This window comes from Rhea pennata, chromosome 8, assembly GCF_028389875.1.
Source record: "Rhea pennata isolate bPtePen1 chromosome 8, bPtePen1.pri, whole genome shotgun sequence".
In the NCBI taxonomy this organism is placed as follows: Eukaryota; Metazoa; Chordata; class Aves; order Rheiformes; family Rheidae; genus Rhea; species Rhea pennata.
This window is the reverse complement of record NC_084670.1, coordinates 6,212,634-6,232,918: the sequence shown is the minus strand read 5'-3', so window position 1 is coordinate 6,232,918 and position 20,285 is coordinate 6,212,634. Positions and strand designations below refer to the sequence as shown.

The 20,285-nt window shown below is 52.7% G+C and overlaps 1 protein-coding gene across 7 annotated transcripts in view; it reads right to left on the bottom strand.

Moving 5' to 3' along the window:
- SSBP3 (single stranded DNA binding protein 3) overlaps positions 1 to 20,285 on the bottom strand; it is a 94,282-nt gene that overhangs the window by 55,619 nt on the left and 18,378 nt on the right. Inside the window, exon 1 of one of the 7 annotated variants that reach the window (XM_062580869.1) lies at positions 3,727 to 3,745. The exons of 5 other annotated variants lie outside the window; for them this stretch is intronic. The gene's annotated coding sequence lies outside the window, so the exon portion shown is untranslated. Of the gene's footprint in view, positions 1 to 1,425; positions 1,445 to 3,726; positions 3,746 to 20,285 lie in introns of those variants that run through there. One more of the 7 variants, XM_062580870.1, reaches the window with a different exon arrangement.

Sequence of the window (20,285 nt, the reverse complement as noted above, 5' to 3'; positions counted from 1 at the left end):
AACATCTCTAACCCGAGTGTCTCTCATTTGACTTCAGCCACAGGGGGAAGGTCTCAGCAAGCTTTTCCTGGGCAAACCTCCTGCCTTCACCTTGTTCATCTCTGCTGCTCCTGACCTGCAATGTCCCCGCTGCACCGTGCTCCCCTCCCACCGCAGGCGCCGGCACGCCACCGGCTCCGTGTCCTCTTTTCACTCCTGGCCTCAGAGGAGTTTTCCTCCGGACTTTGTCCTCATGTCCCCTTTACTCTTCTCGGTTTGTGCACCGTCTCTGGATGGTTTCAGCTCATTCTGAGTTCAGAGAAGGAGAAATGAGGCAGTAGCTGGAGAGGAATCAGCTGTCTGAACTCTCAAATCTCTCTCCAAAAAAAACCCACCGTTTTCTGGCCAACCCTGCCTCTCTCCGTCAGCCTTAAGAGACCACGGCCAAGCCATCGCGCTCTCCCTCCCCTGAAAGCCCTATCCTTTCACAGGGCAGCCAGGCCACAGTCCGGGACATCGGGGCTGGGGACACACGCAGAGGGTCTGGCCCCATAGGGCCTGGGGCACTCCCGCTCTCCCCCAGGTGCCCCAGGGTGTCCCCTCCACCCCTCACGGGGCACAAGCTGCCAGCCCTCTCCGAGCCCTTCCTCAGGTTCCTCTCTGACACTGCAGCAAATTTACACTGCTTGGTACCACCTTAAAACGCTTCACGGACCCCCCGCGTCCAGCCTCCCGGCCCTTCCTCCTCCTCCTCCTCCTCCCTGCCCGGGCTCCCAACCTCGCGGCTCATTTATCAGAAACTCATTTCCGTGCTGCCTCAGCTCCTCCGCAAGGTCCGCGCGCGCCGCCTGCACCCAAGCCCCCGCTGAAACCTCCCCCGGCCGTGCCAGGTCGCCTGCGCCACGGCCCCTCCGCGCGCCGGCGGCCCAAACCGCGCCGAGACGGGCGAAGGCCGGGGAAGCCCGGCTCGGCTCGGGGCACCGCCGCGCAGGCAGAGCCACCTCCGCCATAAATGACGTCCCTGTGGGTGCAGCACTGGGCTGCAAACCCAAACACCGGCTCAACTGCCTTCGCACTCTGGGCCTAGAAGGGACCGGGGAAGACCAGCCTGAAGGAGCACCAAGCACCACCCTCCACCAGCTTTTGCACGGACGCACCTAGCCTGTGAACCCTCCCCACATCCCCAAAAGAGGTTTGTCCAGCTGTCACTGCACTTTGGACTCGGAACAGACCCCGCAGCTCCTCCGGAGCTTTCTGCCGCGCTAGCTCAGCCCTCGGGCTCTGGCTGCAGCCCTGGCCCAGCCGGGGACCGGACACGCTACTCCAGCCACCGCCTCGCCCAGCTCCAGCGAGAACAGCCCTGCCTCCTGCGCTCTGCAGGCAGCACTCCTGCTAACACATCACGCACCGACGCTCGCCTCCAGCACCGACGTGCTGCTGACTCACTCGTTTTGTGGCCTGCTGTAACCCAAAGATCCTGTAGTAACCCAGCGCTGGCAGCAATCCCTAATCCTGCTTTTGGTTTGCACACCCGATCTCTCTCGTCTCGGAGAAGGCGGGCGCCGGCGAGCGCAGGCGGCACTCGGCACGGCGGCGAGGCTGGAGCGGTCGGCCCCGCGGCGAGGGCCGCGCAGCCCGGCGCAGCCCTCCCCCCCGGCCAGCATCACCCCGATCCGCAAGCACGCCTGCTTTCTGCGTTCGAGCAATGAAAAATAAAATCCCACCGAGCGGCACCGGGCCGGTGACAAGCCCTCCCTCCCCTCCGAGCCTTGCAGGCTGGCAGCCTTTTGGGGAGATATCTGTAATTCTCCGATCAGAACGGCCCGCGAAGGAGCAAACCCAAATTCACGCCGATATCTCCCCCACCCAGAGCTCCCCTCTCCCCACGCAGACGGACTAGTTCAAGCTGACTGTTTCCTGGCAATTCTGAATTTCCTGGCTATCGTTTATTTTTATTTTCTGTTATCCTGGAGGTGCTTACAAACTGATCGGAACAAAATGACTACAGATTTCTTCTTTCCGGGTATCAGAAGGGAGCTGGCAGGTGTACAGTTCCCTGGATCCTTCCTTTTTATATATAGCCTGCTCGCCTGTGCCCAGTCCCCAGGGATATTCCCTGTCCTCCAAAGGGTCTTAAAGAGGCTCTCTAATGGCTCAGAGATTGCTCGGGCTGGCGGCGGCGGCGGCCGCTAGAGTAGCTCCAAGCAGAACCTGCTGACCTCAATAAATCCCACGGAAATATTTTTCAGCCCGTTCCCCTTCTCCCCCAGCTCCGGCCTGTGCTGTTTTTCCGGCGTCGGCCGCTCACAAACGCTGCAGAACGGCGTCTCTGGACAGGGACGCGCGCACACGGAGGCGGCAGGGCCGCGGCAGGCGCCCGGGTCGGGGCCGGGTGCCCACGGCCTGGGCGCTGCACGCCGCCACGCGGAAGGACCTCTCTCGCTGCGCTCGCTACGTAAATAGGCAGGTCGTGTTTTAAAGGTTTTGGAGAGGCGTTTCTCTCACTGCCACCATTTTGACGGGCTGCCATGATTAGTACTTTAGGAAGCAAGGCACTGCAGGAGCTTCAGCGATGCCGTAATTTCATAACCAGCATTTATTAAAGGGCAGCAAAATTAAATTCAGTTTGCTAAGCAGTGGAAGTTTTCTAAATATTCAACTTGGATTCCTTCATGCATAGACTCATATAACAGCATTTCATATCACTGCTGTAATATTTTTCTAAACCAGTCTCCTTTGCAGGCAGCAGAACTTGAAGCAGTCTCTTTGCAGCACGAGATTTACTGTCTCTACAATATCCAGCAGCATCTTCCCCACAGCCTCCCCCATTACTCGTGCAGGGTAATTGCTCTGACATCCCCGCTCACCGCTCCTCCCATGCTGCTCCCTCCAACCTCAGGCAAAGCCTGCGCGCCACACCTCTTAAAGACATCTTAATTCCTATTTCTTCAGCTGGAAATAGGGAAAATATAGAGTGTCCTGAGGGCTGTGCAAGTGCCTTTTAACAGGAGCTATGTTGAATATCCTAGAGCACTTGAAGGATTAATTCAATTTAAAGGGAAGTTCTTTCTGGTTAAGCATTTTTCAAGTGCGAGATTAAGGCAGACAAGCACACCACCACCACGGAGACGACGCTACAGACACGCGTTCGCACCCGTCTCCCACTGCCAGAGACGCCTTTAAAACAAAGTCGACAGCAAATTGCATGCTAACTCGCATGGAGCAAAGCTCCAGCAAAAAGCATCTGGGCACCAGCAGATAAATCACTAGTCAATTAAGGGTCTCCAGGTCTGATTAGATTCGTGGAAAGCATCTAGATATGGTTTTCTGGAAGAAGTTACTGAAGGAAATAAAGTTCACCTTACATACGGCCTCCATATCTGGAGCTGGTCTACCCAACGTTTTCCACTGTCTTTAGCATCGCTTACGTACTGCAGGAACTTGTTTTAATCGTTGGCGGGCAAGGGGAGAGATCTGAGACAGGCTAATGCAACAAAAGCAGTGTGCTGCAAGAGTGCTGGGGCGACGCACATTCCTCCGACCTTGGTCGGAGCAACCCAAACAGGTCGCAAAGAGACCAGCTCTGCGGCACAGATCCGAGCACAGCCGCACGCAGGGGCCCAGCGCAGGCAATTCCCGTGTCAGACTGACACGTTCAGCCACCAGCCACGAGCCTGTCAGGAAGTTTCAATCAGCTTAAAAACAGGTACTTTTTACAAACAAAGGAAAACTAGGCTTTAATTTCACCTTAGCAGCTGGACGACGCTGTTCCACCCCCCTCTCCCGTTTCCACCTCTGGGACTGGTCCACGAAGCTGTGATCTGAAAATAGCAGGTTACGTCTGAGCGCTGGGCAACTTCCACTCCCTTTAAATAAACAGGGATTATGCTCCACACTCACCTACAAAGGCAGCCTGGGCCTTTAAGCATTATATAGCCAGAAGACATTAAAAACAGCCTGTCAATTTAGATGCAAATTTATTTTAGATGCGACAGAGGGCTTACAAAAGAAGGTGCACTATATGCTGTTTTTTTTCTGCTAACACTATTGTGATTTGGCTCCCAAGTGTATTAGACCGTATTAGGATGGGTGACTGGGTAGCTCATGGGATTGGTAATGGGATACAGAGACTTTCACCTCTGGGTCAGCCTCTGGTTGAAATCCAGCCCGGCTCAATAATGACTGAGTCTTTACAGGCTGAAGGCTGCTCAAGTTGTCAGGCGTCTCTCAGAAGGGCAACCACGGAAGTGCATCCGGAACCACGCTGCCGCGACAGCGGCCCTCGCCTCCGGGTCTGCACCGGGCCGCCACGGGGAGCACGCAGGGACCGCCACCTCCGCGCCGCCCCGACGGCGATGGGGCAGACCGCCCCCCCAAGCCCCGAGTTGTTTGCGGCGGCTGGGAAGCAAAGGGCTGAGACCCGCTACACCGAGCGTTTTCCCAAGCTTTGCACCCACCAAACAGCTGGGGAACAGCCAACAAGACTTACGGACATGCTATTTTGGTAACAGACACTTAAAGCATCATCCATGGGCCTTCTCCAGAGCAGAGAGTGTTTACCAAATGCTGGACCCTATGCAGAGATAGGGGGACTACTTATTTACCAACGCACATGCCACATAACTAAAGCTGCAGAGGACAGACGGATGAGTTTCATCTAGTTCTGTAGCATTTGCATCCTTCTCTGGCGTAACAGGTTCCTCCCTAATTGAGGTTTGCGTGAAGAACAAAACCTACCACTTTTCTTCCTAGAAGCTCTGCTCTGCGCCCTCCATCTCTCCACAATCACCTCCTCTTGCATGCGCCCATCTGCCAGGCAACCCAAGCCCGCTGCCTCCACCTCCCGCCCTGGGGTAGAGCTCCTCATTCTGGTTTTGGTGAGGCTCGGAGCTAGACACAAGAAAAAAAGGTGATTTCACAGTTCCAAGGGTAATCAAAAAATTCCTTCTTTCCAGGTGCTGCTACACCAAGGTTATTTATAACTGCCTCAGAGAGAGCCGTGTCCAAGAAAGCACCAATCCAGTGTCTATCGGAGGAAGGAGATCATCAGATGAGTAAAATCTAAAAGCACACGACTAGACCAGCACTTTTTATCAATTGGCACTTCTTTGGCACAGAGTCCTCCTCGGTGCTGCTTAGATCAGCATCTTTTGTTGTTCTGCTTTGTTTTCCTTCAGTTGCCTTCACCAGGCTTGGCAAATCTTAGTTCTTCTCCCCAGTCTCTCTGACTATGCAGCAACTCTCAGATCACCTCCCCTTCCAGCCTGGGGTGGGCTTCTGGAGAGATGAAATGCTCCAAAATCTCTCTGAATGAAAGGTGCTACTTAAAGAGGAGCTACACTTTACTACAGGACTCAGCTGAAAACCCTCCACAGTTCTAAGTATTTCATAAACAAGTGGTGCTGGTAATGAGCATAAAACCTTTCATTTGCAATGGCTTTGATTACAAGGAGGTATGAAGTATATCGTAGAAATTGCCTGACAAGAGTTTTATTTAGATCTTATTAATCTCACCAAAACATTCAGTGCACTTGCAATTTCTGCTCGCTTTCAGGCACAGCCTGTGCAAAAGACGGACACTCACGGGACCCACAGACAGGCCAAAACGTCACAGGTCACTTATCTGCAACAGCAGCACTGAGATGTTACCACCTACCAAAGTCTGTGTCTCCGCAACAAGCCTGTGCTGGGATTATGGAGCCCGCCCACAAACAGTGCTGGTTGGAGGCGCCCAGAAAGTGCCAAAGGTATCCGGCAGGTCAAAGTCAAGGTACCCAGCAGGCTGCAGTGTGGGGTGTCTCCCTGAGGGACCTCTAGCTTCTGCCTTGGCTTCCCTGAGCCACAAAATATCTTGCAAGAAACCAGTGCTGCAAGGGACAACCAGAGTTTCAAGCCTGGGGAGAAATATTCCCTCCTCCAGATACTGGCTACAGTGCTGCAGATCCTCACTGCCTTGGCAGTTTCTAAGAAAACGTAATCATTTCTGCTGAAAGTTTGGCTTTGGTTACTCTGACCAATGGCAAGAGTTTCTTTAATCAATTCAAATTGCATTTTCTGGAGATAAGTGTCACACTCTCAGTTGCCAATAAAAAGCAAGCTGGACAAGAGCAAAAAATCCGACGCACACTGCAAAGTCACTGCACAAGCTTGCAGGCTGATATTTATAGCGTTTCCCTCAGCAAAAGCCAAAAATAATTGTTCCAGCCCAATTACTGAATTTCTGAACTCTCTGCTCAGGAGTACCCACCAGACCTCTCTGCACCTTGAGCTGCACCCAATTAGCACCCTGCAGCAGGACGACCCCACTACACGGCCACACGGGACTCTGGATATCTAATGGTTGTGGGCTGCCCTTGGAGATGGTATCTTGGAGAACTGGCTCCACGCAGGAAAGCGTGCCAAGTACACTGTCTGAATACAGAGGTGGCTCCCAGATGCTAAGTTTAAATGAAATGAACTTGTCTTACAAAGCTAACCTAAAGACAGATCCATGGAGTTAAACTGGGACTTTGCAGAGGCCCCCACAAACTTATTCCCAAATAAAACACTTGGTTAACTAGGTTTCATTGTAGCCTGTAACATGCCAGAAATTTCATAAACTTCAGATCATAAACTTCTTCAAAATATAAAATATCTTTCAGGCTGAAAACACATCAGGAAATGCTGACTTGGGTCCCTTCAGCCCTGTCCTGAAGTATAGCAAGGATACCAAAAGCCTTCTTCAGCCCAATGCAGAACCAGATATTTTGAAATAGAGCATGGGAGAGTTGGCCATTTGCTTGCAAAGGTTCTTGAGCAGACTAAGTCAAACTTCAGTTTCTCATTTCTCCTTAAGAGCCCTTTGGATTTGTTTGGAAATTGCTTCCTTTTCCCTCTGCACAATCCACCCATGTCTCCGCTGCCTTTTATATCACTAATGAAGCCAAGTAAAGAAAGGTAACTCTGTTTGACATAAGGAATCTCAAGAAACCAATTTAAAATAAAGCACATCCTTAGTAAAGTTGTTCATTTAGCCAGATAGCAGAGACACAGCTCCCAAAAGCTGGGAGTTTCTAAAACCGGCAGCAGGTACAAGCTAAGAGAGAAAAAACTCCAAGAGCGTACTCTGAATCCCGTAACTTTAAATCTCTTTCACAACTTAAAAAACAGATTATGTACACATATATGCCCATAAACTTTCACAGTGGAGTCAAGCCAAGTGCCATTTCAGGGCTGCACACTACAGAATAATCACATTTAGTGTTAAAATTGACCTCTTGGTTTGGAGTATCTGTCTCTTTCCCCCAAAACACACATTTTGGGGGTGTTTCCCTTGTGACAACCTTGACGGTTGGACAGCCAAGTCCAACCTCCCTGGGGAGGCCAGTGAAATGCCCTCCTAGATCTCCAAGGCAGGGTGCATGGGGCTGCAGGATGGCTGGCAACCCCAGCTGCCGAGGACACCAAGCGATCTTTCTAAAAATGGCCACTATGTTCTTCAGAAAGGCAAAAGCAAGGAGAAGAATGATCAGCCTGAGGTCCAGAGGTGGCAGCACAAATCTGCCTGGGTGAGCAGCTACAAGAAGGCTCCCTTGGGATTTGGAAATGGTTTGTGGGAATGGGACCAGAGTCCCCACAAGCCTTCCAGAAGGAGGGTGCCAATGTAACATGTCACCTCCACGTCCCAGCCCTCCTATGCTGCTCGCTTCCTCTTCACCTAGCTTCTGAAACAGATGGCTAAATTTAACTAGGCTCATTGGCACGCAGAGGTCTCAAAAAGTATCAAGCCCTTACACAGCTTTGTGAAAATTTAATAAACTAAAGGGAAACCTAACTGTTCTGGTGTCCTCCAATCAAGGAGCTAACAGGAGCTCAGCTATCAAAGAAGCTGCATGGAAACTCAGAGAGAACCCATAGCAAGTCCACAAATAGATATATTTATTTTAGAGACAGTATGTTTTCTCCTTTGCTGGAGAGAGAGTTTTCCTTCCTTATTTACTTTGGGAAGACTAGAGACATCATGCCCAGCTGTCCCTGCTCTCACTGCAGCCTGGGCAGGACAGTGGGTGCCTGTGAAGTATACCCCCATGCTGCAGCACATCGATCTGTGAACTAACGCTTCCTCTCAACTCAAAGTTAGACAGTCAATAAAGTTGGAAACACTTCAAGAAAACAAGCTTTCAGTATCTAAAAGTTGTTTGTGCCCTTCCACGTGGACAAGCTCCACCCCAGAATTGTCCAGATCCAATTCCTGCCTTGGAGCAGACTCTGCTACCTGTTCCTCCAGGACGCAAAAAGCCAGGCTGCTACCGCTGAGTAGATCCTCACCAGGAGTCGCGTCCTCTGCTTCCTCCCTGCCCGCTTTCACCCGCACATTTTCACGAGAAGGCAGCTCAGTGCAAAGCCCACTGCCTCCTGGGCAGGACACGCTCACAAGTAGCCATCAGCCGACGCAAGCAGATTGCTTTGAACCACAGCATCAAGGTGTGATTATGGAACAAGCGTTCTGGCCTCAACTTCACATTCACCTACAGGACAATCAAGCCTCCGTGGGTCTTACTGGGAAAGACAGAAAAGGGCACAATTTTTCCCCCAGCAAGTGTTTAAAACACTTGAGAGGCTGTACAGACTCCAGCCATTTCCTAGATCCAAGCAAAGCAGATGGCATGCACAACACTTAGAATTTCACTTTCCAGCTGCCATCACAGAGCAATTTCTGAAAAGGAGTGGGGAGGGGAAGACGACCAACATTTTGTTTCCCTGAGAATTTTAATTTAAAAAACATATTATTCTGTTTTTAAAACTTGAGAGTCCCTAAGAGGAAGAATGCAACTGCTCTGCAAACGAAGCGTGTTTCGCCAACTGATCCACAGTCTGCTTCTTCACACTCAGTGGCCTACAATTAAACGTCTGGAGAGCTAGTCGACCTCTGCAAACTCCCTATCAGGAGGGATAAATCCCCGAAAGCCGAGGGAAAGAGGGGACCTTCTGGTGCAGCAAGTCCTGTCCTCTTCCGTGGGGTATCACCTTCCTGAGCCCCACCTGGCCGGGCTGAGGTCAAGCCCTTCCAGTAACGGATTCCTCCAGCACGTTGACATCCGCTGTACCAAACCGCTCAGGGCATGTTTCGTCTATTACAGCCCTCAGGGAGCTGCTCACCCCACAGAAAAGAGGGGAGCCCATGGACGGGGCAGTGCCAGGGTGCGCGGCCGGTGCCGCACAGGACTGGCCCCTCTCAGGGCGTTCAGCGCCGAGCCACGGACGCCGATGGCCGCTTCCCGCGGCTGCCTAACTCCTGCCAGCGGAACCAGTCCTCCTTTCTCCACCGGGCTAAAACATCGCTGCCGGGGAAGATGAAAAGCACCGAGCAAGTCAAACCAGAGCGAGTTAACCCGCTGTAGGCTACAGCGCTCCTGTAGCGGGAGGCGCTCCGGCGCCGCGGTAGGGACGCGCCTTTGGGAGCAGGCACGGCGTAGCCGTTCACCGGCTGAGCCTGCGCGAGGGAGCCAAAGCACAACCGCCAAAGGCGACCGCGCTGAGGTTTTGCTCGCCGCGTTTTAACGCGCGCGACAGCGAACAGCGCCACGCACGCACGCACGCCTCCGGCCCCTCGCAGGGGCGTCAGCCCAAGGGACCCTCGAGAGGCGCGGTCGCCAGAGCCCCCGAGACACCGCAGCTCTGCTCTAGCCCAGCGAGCCGCTCCACACCGCGACCTCAGGAGCAGGGAGGACGACACCCGCCCTCCCCAGATGCGACCGTCTTCGTCCCCTATAGAAATCCCCGCTTTCCCCATCCCACGGGTATCAGGGCACGACTTCGCTAAGAGACGGGGTGGCTTTTGTCCGCGGTCTCCGAGAGGACCTTTGCGTCCCTCCCGCCTGCCAAACATAACGAGATCTTCAGCAGCAAGATTTACTGGAGAGGGAGAGCCAAGGCACAGCAGATTTATTGAGCACACAGTCTCCCACTTGTTCTCCAGGGAGACTTTTCCCAGCATTTTGGCGAGGGGTCCCTGATGCAAGTTATTTTTCTAATTGATTCATCAGCGCTGTAGTCAACCAGCGTGTTTGGGGGAAATCAGGGGACGAAACCTGCTTGTGTCCGGCCCCACACAGCAAGCGGTCATGGATACCACGCCATGCCTCTCAGACCAGGCACAGCAGCAACAGAGCAGTAATGGGCCTCCGTTGATCTGAATGATAACGTTTGCAGGAAATGCTCTCTCTGGGGTCACTGTTAAATGCTTTTGCTTTCTTATCTCGAGGTGGAACTACAGGAGCTCTTTAAGCAGATCGCAGGGCTGCCCAGCTCCGCTTGCGGCTGAAGATCTGGAAGCGGTAATTCCCCACAACATCCAACCTGAAGGACGAAGTCAGTGCCCTGGGATTAAAACACCTCTCAACTAACAGGAAGGAGGCACCAGACAGGTCCCACCCTGGGCACCTCGGGTGCTGATGCGGGTGCATAACGGGGACTACACACTGACGAAGTGCCCAGCCCCAACCCACCAGGGCTGTCATCTGTAACGGGGCATGGCCCCTCAGCCTTGCCACTCAAACCAGCTTCCAGCTAACCCGGATGGAAACTGGAAGCACTGCTGCCTTCCAGAGGACGTGGGGCCCACCCAGCGTCCTGTCTACTGCAGGTCTCCGCCACTCTGCCCTGAGCCTGGCTCTGCAGCAAAGGAGTCTCATCTTCAGGTCTCCCCATCAGCTTTTGTCCTCAATTCCTCTCCTTCACAAGCCAATTCATAACTCGCCCACTTCCCAGCGCCTCCAACAAAGGTGACATCAAAGGAACAGGAAAAAGTCCAGCCCTTTCCACTCCTGCCCTCTAAATTTCGAGTTTATTTACCCAGGTGACCTAACTGTCTCTAGCTATCCTCCAGAAACACCACATTAATAGAACATACTGTTCTATCACCTAGCGTCTCTTCCCAGTAAACCATTAGTAATACCACCCTTAACTGTCTTATGCAATGCCAGAAGCTCCACTGCCCTTACTGACTCACTCCCCACATCGCCTACGCACGCAGTAGCAGAGCCCCGAAGCAGGGCACTCTCTAGATCAGCAAGTTCAGGCTCTAGAAAACAGAAGGGAAGGGAGAGGAAAGCACGTTTCACAGCCGAGGGCCCGGGCCCCAAGGCTGTGACTTGCAGCATCGCCCTTCTGACCATGTACCACCAGGTCATGCACCGCCAGCAGTTCCTGTGGTGTTACAGCCTGCTTGCAGAGATACGATTTCCTACAGCTACAGCTCAGCCCAGGTTTTTACTTTCCAGTGGAAGCCAACACCTAGAATTACGCTCAGAAACCATAAATCTGGGCATCTCAGACACCAGATTGCTTTCAGCAGTTGCATTCTGTACAGAGCTCAGTTTTAAGTAACGAAAGTACGTGCTTTGTGCTGCTGGCTTCTTGTCTGGGGATGAATAAAACCTGGAAGATGACAGATCAGCACCTCGATCCACGACCAACCCTGTACTCTTTCTGCTCAAGACACAGATAAACAGGCAGCTCTCTCCTGGTGTTCACAAGCAGCCGCCAGAGCAACTGTGCAATATTAGGACATGAAAAACAAGAGAGATCTGCATGGCCTCAGTCAATGGGATCAACGGGAATCAGAAGCTCCCCGTGCTCAGCTCCCGCCTGTTATCCACGTGCACTGATCACAACAGCACAACAGCTGTGCCCTAAAGGATAGGATCCACAAGCTTAACTTCCAGAAATACCTAAGCCCTACTTCAGAAGCAACTTTGGCTCCTGAGCCTTCAAGAAAGCTCAAACGTCACTTAATGCTGTTCATACTGAAAGCTCCTGCAAGTCACACCTCAGAGGCCAGAAAAATCAGACAGGTAGACAGTACAAAACAGTAAAAAGGCCCAAAGTGCTGTTGTGTCATGACTAAGAACTGATGACACTTGCGCTTTAAAGGCACGCGGAAAGGAGGTGTGTGTGTGCATGTGCACAGGTACACAAGGCATGCACATGCGTGCACACGGGAGGACGGAGCCAGAATCTGCCCCCCTATAAACCAGTTGCCTTTTACGTTTAATACCTGCCCCTCTTACCCAGCGCCATACAGAAAGCTCTGCACTGCCACCTTGGGAAGGCTCCTTCCCCATGGCAGGTTCTGTTCCCGTGTTCGGTGGGATCCAGCTTGCAACAGCTTTTGTGGCATGCAAAGAGGCTGGACCTTAACAGTATTAGCTAACGAGGTAACTACTTAGCATTGCACAGCAAGTATGAAAGTTTACTCGTTTCAGGCATAGAGAGCTACTTGGCCATCCTGGGAAAGAGCAAGCAACAAAAGATGTTTTTGACAGAACTGTAGCAAATAGGTGCAAAGTTTTGCCAGGGCGCTGTCAGGTTTGATACAAACGCTCATCCAAATCCCACGCAGCACCGACCACTGCACGTACCGAAAAGTTAGATCACACGTCCTACTTCACCATTTGCCAACCCCAAAGACTCAGTGAGGTCAAACATTTGGCAAGGAAATTTCTGATGTGGCTCCTTAATTTAGACAGTCCCACCGCTAGGAACCAACGACAAGCCCTCGCAATAGCCTCTGCTTTACACGGAGGGGTCACAACAGCGCAGGGAAGCGGAGCAAAGCCAGCTTCCAACACATCTCCAAGGCGAAAGCAAGAAAAGCTCCGCTCCGGCGTTGAACACCCAGGTCTCAGCCGCGGTTCACGCACGCTCGTGTCGTGCACGCTCGCATGGCCCAGGAGAGATCTGGCATTTTATGAAGCGGGACAGCCGCAAAGCCCAATTTGAGGTAGGCGTGAAAAGTTCATAAACCCCCTTGGAAACCAGTGCAGGAGAGAAATAACCGTCCCTGCCTCGGCTGGGGCTACCGCCGTAGCGCTCCAGCCGCTGTACACAAATACCAGCCCTGCTTTCCTCTGCTTTTTAAGCCCAACCAGTTTATCGAGAACCCAGCACAAAGGGGGCTGAGCCGCCAAAGGCTCAAGCAAAACCAAGACGACGACCGCCTCGTCCTGGGTAGCCCAAAGCAGCCGCAACACCACCACCCCGCTCCGTGCTCCTCCAAAACCCAGCGGTCTTCACAAAAACATTTGCAAGTCATTGCTGGACCGGTACATCTTATCTTCATAACCTTTTATATCGTCTTTCCTCTCCTTGTCCTTACCCGCTGCGGACTTGCATTAACCTCTTTGTACCCTACTGTTTTTTTTTTTTCTTGCTCAAGCCCCAGCTTCTCGTGCAGAAAGTCTATTTTTGGGATTTACCCCTTACAGATCAACACATAAAAAACGGAATTTGTTTTTTCAGGGTTTCAAAAGTACCTACGGAAACACTTTCAGCTCAGGAAGGGGAGCGAGGGGGCATCACTTTGCTAAGCTAAGGTGAACCCTTTGGAGGGAAGGGAGGCGGGCAGGCCAGGAGACCGCCTTGGCGAGGCGCAACTCGCCCAACGCTCGCCTGGCTGGCGGCCTCCCGCACCGCTCTCGTTTGGAGGGGAACCCCGCCGCGGCGGCGAGGGCGAGCGCTCGGCCGTGCCTCCGGCGGGCTCGCTCTGCCCCCCGCGCCCCCGGGGCCGCCGGCGGGCCCCCGCGCCGGGGCTTTGTTTAGGAATGCCAGCGGCTGCGGCGGCAGGAGCAGCAGCTCCGCGCTGAGAAACGAACCAGCTGGAGAGCCGCAGCCTCATGAAATAATGAAATGCCAAACCAACCCCTGCATCTTCCACAGTCTCTCAGGTCACCTACCAGATTAGAAGGCCTGTTGCTAAGGCAACCATATCTTGCAAGTGCTAGCTGAACTTCCCCATAATTTTTAACCCTTTAAGTAGCACAGAAGGGTAATGCCGGCTGCAGAACCCGCACGAGGCTCGCTGGAGACGGGGGTTTCGTTGAGAAAGAAATAATAAAATGCACCCAAGAAACCTCCCTACTCGACGCCCGTTGCTTGGGCTTTTTTCTCCCGGCAGCTAATAAAATTATTCAATATATGCACACGCACACAAAAACCTAGCAAACTTTCTATGTGCCTGGCAAGGCAATGAAAAAGTCAAGTTGCGCATATGAAATGGGAACAAACAAAGCAAAATGGAACTTTTACTACCCCTCGTGGTCGGAATTAGTGGTCTTGTATTACAGAATATGGGCAAGTCCTTCTGCGGTAAACAGACAGCAGCCCGACGCCGTACTAAAGAGGACAGATGGTCAATGCTGCACTCGCGCTGCCAAACAACAGCGGCCCCCTTCCCCTGCGCGCACACGCTAGCTCCCGGCAGAAATGCCCCAAAGCATTATAATTAAGCCACCCGGCTCCTCGCACGCCCCTGTCTCGCAGGGCGAGTCTGCAGCCTCCGAGGACCGCGCACACGTTTTCCACGTGAACGTACAATTTGCAGTTCACGACGATACAAAAAAAAAAAAAAAAAAAAGAAGCCACAGTCAGGCAAGAGGGCCAATCCTGCCATGTGCTTTTGTCAACTCTGTAATTTTAGCAGCAGCCACAGAACAGGGGAGGCTTTCTAGGAATGCGTCGCGGCTCCAGGAAAGAGCTATTTATCTGCACATTAATGGTATGAAGGGTCATGGGGGGGGCTTTCAAGTCATCTTCTTGCTGTGCAAGAGGAACCAAGTTGAGACGTCCCAGAGTATTTCACATTTCGGTGGGAGCTGCAGGACCGAACAACCGACATGGGTCCCCCACCCTCGAGCGGCTGCTTCCACGCTCCCTCCGGCCAAGCGGGGACCACATCCTGGCAGGGCGACGGGAGCGCAGCCTCATCCGTGCGGCATAACCGGGGAGGAAGCCAAACGGCAGGAACCAGGGAGAGGAGCGGAGCAAGCGCGCGCAGGAAAGCGCTGCAGGGCACGGCAACGCGGAGGGCCGCGCTGGAAGGCGCTGCCCGCGCCCCAGCACCAGCGATGCACAGCAGGATGCCGTCACCTATCGAGGACTGGGATGGCCCCGGCCGAGCGCACCCCAAGAGGCAGCTTCACCCTCCAGGGACCCCTCCTAAACAACCAAAAAAACAGCAAGCTGGGAGGCAGCAGCCAAAGCTGGCAAGGTGATGACTACCTGTCAGGGCCTCGGGGGCTGGGAAAGGGGTGATGAATAATCAGCTTTGTTTTGGAGGAAGGAGTGGAAGAGAAGGGGGATAATAAAAATCTGTTTAAAAATGTGCAAAAACAGGAAGTGTTTACACCTTTCTGGGAAAGCAGAAAAGCTTGTAAACAAAAAGGAGCAAGGCAATGCATGAGCAGCACAAAAAAAAAAAAAAAAAAAAGGGAGGGGAGAAAAATGCATGGAAACGAGGAGAAAATGTAGAGTGGCATAAATCAGGAGTGAAGGGAGAGAGAAGTGCCTGGAATCCAGAGAGGGAAGAAAGCAGGGCCAGACAGAAAGCAAGAAAAGCACATGCCGAGTTTTAAATACAAGACAAGGACGGTTGAATGCAGCTCAGTTCCCTCTCCCCGTCCTTCCCTGCCCCGGGCACGAAGGACGGTGCCTTCCCCGCTCCACACCTCCCAGCTCAGCCACCTTCCAGCGGCTGGCACAAAATGTCTGAGGGAAACGTCAGGGATTGCCTTTGGTCAGCAATTACCAGCATTTAAGCATTGCTGAGGGAGAGCGACATTGTTAGGGTGTTTGCACGGAGCGAAATAAAAGACCAGCCTGTCTGGGGCGGCGGGAGATGCCGGGATAAAGATATAATGGCAGGAGGGTTCAGACTTGCCATTGCAGCCACTGTTTGGAGAGTTTATCACTAGGCTGCACACTTAACCTGAATCTGGGCATCTGCCAGCACGTATTATGTAAGGGATACAGATATGGAGCGCTTGAGACGTTGCCCAACGGACTCTAAAAGGGACCAGCTCCCGGCACGTCAGCTCTGGTAGCAGCACGGCCTCGTCCCGATCCAACCCCAGAGTTGGGCTCCACACACGTTTAAGGGCTGCAGACACACACAAACAACACAAAACAGCTTCACGTGATGCCCTGGCTAGAAGGCAGATACCCACCTACTCTGAGTGCTAATTCGACACTGGTGTTGTGGAGTATTTGGTCTGCAGTCAAAGCAATTTAATACTCTGTCATTCCCAGAGTCAAAATCTCTTTAGAAAAGAAAAAGCCTCAACTGGCAACAGTACAGAAAGATGGTCAGCGGAAGAATTAACCGTGTAATTGCCAGGCTACATACCCAGCGCATACCACAGGGCACTGGGAGAGCTGTTTTAACAGCCAATGTCACATATTTTTCTGGCTCTCAGTAGGGTGTCCTGCATAAGATGAGAACATGAGACTGTAACTAACTCTTTACACTGACCAGTGCAGCAACACAGTATAACATTACAGCATCCATCCTTTTTCATCACCCTTTACCGCCCTCAGGTCAAAGCAGGGACAAATCGAATGCTACAATTCCTGCTGAATTCCCTTCAAATTACAGCTTGGAATGAGCAGGGCTGCACAGGCTTTGGGCACCCAACCACAGCAGAAAACCACCCGGCAAGCTTCTGCCGGGCTCCCGCAGCATTTGGCCCACCCAGAGGCTTAGCTGGGAGGAAAACACCTGGATTCAGGGCAAGAAGCAGAAGGACATACACCAGCGTGAAGCTGGCTGCGCTTCCTGTCCCAAATCAGACAGGAGCCAGGCAGCACAGTAAAGTTCGGGAGCGAGGCTGGAACTGGGCATCTTGCCCATACCTTTGCTAAAGGTGAGCTAGAAGATGTCTTTGGAAATGGCTGAGCTAAACCCTCCCACAGTTTCTATTCTGCTGCTACAGGCTGCTCTGTGGTTGCAGAGGGCTGCTTTGAACGTCGCACCACCACAACCCGGAGGGTGCATACGCTTGCGCGCTGAGCCCCTTTGAGCCCAGTCCCCTCCACCTCCGAGCGAACATGCGAACCAGGCCCAGCTCTCTTCGCCTGACAGTGTGAGGCCAGACACTGTGTTTTAAGCCCATGGGCTCCTAGGTATCCAAGTCCACACCTCGCCAGGCTGTAAAGCCCAGCGTGACTGTGTGGAGCCCTGTCCTGCTGCTGCAAGAGCAGTGTTCACCAGCCTGGAGCCCTGCAAGCGCCCATCGGGGAGCAAACGGGAATGGAGTTTCGCAACTGCCTGGTAGCAAAGGAAGTTTTTGTGGCACAGCTTAACTTGCAAATCCAAAGAGCAGGGACCACAGCAGCAGCTGCCAAATCACTTCTTCCACATGGGATCACAAGAGCAGCTGGTTCAGTGCCTTATGCCCTGAGCCAGCACCTCCTCCCTCGCATGCTGGTGCACAGCTCCCAGGACACGCACTGGAGAAGGCTCCAGCTCCCACGTACCCTCCTCCAGCTCCCGCCTGGAGGCACCTGCTTTGCTTACAGCAACTCCACATTCCCCACACTGGGACGACAAGATGAAAATTTGCTTCCATAGTCACCTTCTTCCTACCAGCCTGCTCAACAGAAAGAAGAGCTGCTAGGGGCCAAGCAAGAACAACCAGTTTTGTTCCAGTGCTGTGCCGAGATGGCTTGACAGCCCGACAACCCTCGCAAAGGTCTCCTTGCTGCCAGCGCATCGCAAGGCTGCGCACTGCAAGGGTTAGCTACACATCCCTCCTTCCAACTTTCCCCTCACACACAGGCACCCCTCCACCTTTGCCAACTGGCTTAAGGAAGAACTTAATTAGCTATGTATATCAACACTAAACATCTGTAACCAGCAAAATTTACAACCAGAAATAAAGAGGAGTGACCTTCTCTATGTTGAAAGACATTTAGGTTCTTGTATTACAATGATGGGGACAGGCAAAATTCATTATCTCTAATAGCTGTCCTTATAACCAGATTAAACACAAAGGCATCAATTTCATATTCCTTGACCTGCTACCGTTTCCATCCTGAACTGGTGGGGAGCTCCCTTCTGTCACAGCCTTTACTCCCAGGCAAGCCAGGCGACATTCAGACAAAACCCATCAGTTCAAATTAAGTTCATGTTTATGCATGCGAAGATTTCGACCCTCCTCCCTTCCCCACCCCGCGCAGCAGTGCAGACAATACCCAGCTCTCCCCGGGGTCACTCGCCACTCGCTGGCGGCGGAGCTCCTGACGGACACGCGCGCGGGCTGTGCGCCTGCCTCCCAGCACCTCTCGTCGTGTGACGCCACTCACGCACGACAGGATGAGTCCAGGCACCCCGACTGCTGCGTTCCTCACTCCTGAGCCTCCTCCGTGCACAGAAAGACAGCACCAAGAGGTGTGCTACAGCCAGGTGCAAAGAGAAGGAAGGAGGAGGACCTACGGATCAGATGGCTGCCAGTGGCTCAGTCCTTTACACACTGGAGCTGCAGAAGGGAAAGCGAGCGAGGGACCTGCAGGTGCCCACAGTCCATCCACGGCTACGGAAACAAGCCACATGCAAAGCTGCAGCTCGCTGCTCTGCACAAGCCCTCCTGCAACCCAAGCCTGCCAAGCCTTGCATGCTAGCACAGGAAGGTCTCAATGTGGGGACAGAAGGGTGCAGAATTCCTGCGAGACAGGTATGGGGGTTGCCTGCTTGCCCCTTTCTGTAGGCCATGAGAGCCTTGCAATCCACCGCTGCCACGGTCCCAGTGCCATCACTGCATCACTCCAGTCTGGTGACCCACGCTGCAGCCACTACATCTTCCCTCTCCCCACACCATCACCAACTCAGGGGTGCAGGCCTCCTCCATCAGTGCCGCTCCACCCCTCCCAGGACACTACGTGCACCCCTGTCCAGATGCAAGAGCATCCTCACACCCCAGGATCCTCTCACCCTGACCTTTCTTTCCAGGAGCCGGCTCTCCCCCGGCAGAGCCATGCCAGGCCTGGGCTGCTGTTGGCATTCTCTGCTCACCAGCTGCAGCAGGAGATGATCCCACCAGATCTGCTAGTGAAGCCCTGAGGGTTCCCCCTCAAGAGCCCCATCCTGCTCGTGGCTGTCCCCAGTGCTGGGCACAGGTTCAGCCGGCCCCACTGCCTGGGATTTGGGAAGTGCCTGCACAGTACGCCCAAGAGCCCGATGGAGCGCCAGGCCAGCTGAAAAGAGGGCCATGGGAGGAATGTGAAGTCCCCCTAGCCACCAGAGCATTACCCAGAGCCCGCTCTGTGTCAGCAAAGGGGGAGCAGATGTTTGCTCACAGGACGCAAGAGGCAATGGAAAAACACCTGTTTTTCAGAGAGCAAACAAACAGATCCCAGGCCTCAAGAAATAATCAACATTAAATGCAATTGCATTTACATTCCCAAGCACGAGTTCCTTGACGGAGTGATGAACAGGGGCTTTTGTCTTCAAGATCCAACCAACACTTTCACCTCTCCAGGCCTTTGCTGCAAGATGCACACAATGCCAATCACTGGCCAAGCAACGAAACCCTATTATTTTCATCAGAGGATGTTATGCATAGGGACCTTCAGCTGCCAAACAGGAGAAATCAGTCACTGGAGAAACCTTACTTTCAGTACAGCCTTCTAATAGCTTTCCTCACCCCCAACCCTCCGACCCCCAATCAATGCATTTGTAACTCAACGACAGCAGCGTGCAAGGGAAGTTCCTTCTCCAGAAGACGAGCAAGAGCAGTGCCAGCTTGTTTTGTTCATTTTCAGCAACAAGTCAAACTGCTATGAGAGCTAGAAAATATTCAAGGAGGGGGGAAAAAAAGCTTCAAATGAACCAGGCGGACAGTGCACCAAAATGAAGCAACAGCAAAAGTTAAAATTAATTAGCTGGCATGATGACAAAGAATCCATTGTGCAGCATGGTGGAGCAATCCAAGTACAACGGCTTTATATAAGTCATGTTGAAAACTCCTTGATGACTACAGGTAAGGACAGACAAGTTGTCAGGACATGCCATGACACCCAGAAAGGCTCCAAGACATCCAAGTAAATATGTTTTTAATAATGAAAAGAGCCCTAGAAGCTCCAGCCTGAACTTCCTCTCAAAGACCAGTGAAGGCCTGAAGCACCTGAGCAGTATTAGCAATGTAATGCCTGGGATAAACCAAACAGATCAGAGAGCAAATATTTCTTTGTGGAAAATTGGCTTTGAATTCAGGTGAAGGTGCCCATGTGCAATATGGACCATCATTTGTTTCCTTCCAAGCCTGACTCTTGACCCAGCTGTGTCCTACCCAAACACAGATCTTCTGAAAACCACCCTGATGTGAAAGATGATCAAATACACTGAAGCAAGGCCCTCCTTTCAAACTGCACTACTAGTCCCAACTCAACAAGATCTTACAAAACCAAATATGCCTTCCAGTTAATGCCTTTGAGCCTACTACATCCAGAGGTGGCAGAAAGTCTCCAACAGGCAGAGTCTTGATGGCCCTGAG